We start from the raw sequence: 1,364 nt of genomic DNA, 5'->3' as shown, positions 1-1,364 counted from the left end.
ATACCGTGCTCATGGCTGGGAAGAATCAACATTGTTAAAATGTCAATACTACCCAAAGCAATATATAATTTTAATGCAATCCCCATTAAAGCTCCACTGTCATGCTTTAAAGATCTAGAAAAAAATAATACTTCATTTTATATGGAATCAGAAAAAACCTCGAATAGCAAAGACATTACTCAGGAACAAAAACAAAGTAGGAAGAATTACATTACCAGACCTCAGACTATACTATAAATCAATAGTGATCAAAAGAGCATCGTACTGGCACAAAAATAGAGAGGTAGATGTATGGAACAGAATAGAGAGCCAAGAGATGAATCCAGCCACTTACCGTTATCTGATCTTTGACAAGCCAATTCAAAACATCAAGTGGGGAAAAGATTCCCTATTTAACAAATGGTGCTGGGCTAACTGGATGGCAACCTGTAGAAGACTGAAACTAGACCTCCACTTTTCACCATTAACTAAGATAGACTCTCACTGGATTAAAGATTTCAACTTAAGACATGAAACCATGAAAATACTAGAAGAAAGTGTAGGGAAAACACTTGAAAAAATTGACTTGGGTGAAAATTTTATGAGGAGGACCCCTCGGGCAATTGAAGCAATGTCAAATATACACTTTTGGGACCTGATCAAACTTAAAAGTTTCTGCACAGCCAAGAACACAGTAAATAAAGCACGTAGACAGCCCTCAGAATGGGAGAAGATATTTGCTGGTTATGTCTCTGACAAAGGTTTCATAACCAGAATCCACAGAGAACTCAAATGTATTAGCAAGAAAAAAACAAGCGATCCCATCTCAGGGTGGGCAAGGGAATTCAACCCAAATTTCTCTAAAGAAGAGAGGCTCATGGCCTACAGATATATGAAAAAATGCTCTACATCCTTAATCATCAGAGAAACGCATATCAAATCTACTTTGAGGTACCACCTAACCCCAGTAAGATTAGCCCATATCACAAAATCCCAAAACCAGGGATGTTGGCGTGGATGTGGAGAAAAGGGAACACTTCTACACTGCTGGTGGGAATGCAAAGTAATTTGTTCCTTTTGGAAAGACATCTGGAGAACACTGAGAGAACTAAAAATAGACCTGCCATTTGATCCTGCAATTCCTTTATTAGGTATATATCCAGAAGACCAAAAATTGAATTACAACAAAGATATTTGTATCAGAATATTTACTGCAGCCCAATTCATAATTGCTAGGTCATGGAAGATGCCTAAATGCCCATCAACCCATGAATGGATCAATAAATTGTGGTATATGTATGCCATGAATACTATGCAGCCCTAAAGAAAGATGGAGACTTTACCTCCTTCATGTTTATATGGATGGAATTGGAAAATGTTCTTCT

This window comes from Otolemur garnettii, unplaced genomic scaffold, assembly GCF_000181295.1.
Source record: "Otolemur garnettii isolate 467f Iridium unplaced genomic scaffold, OtoGar3 scaffold00006, whole genome shotgun sequence".
NCBI lineage: Eukaryota > Metazoa > Chordata > Mammalia > Primates > Galagidae > Otolemur > Otolemur garnettii.
The sequence above is the reverse complement of the archived record's forward strand: the minus strand, read 5'-3'. Positions refer to the sequence as shown.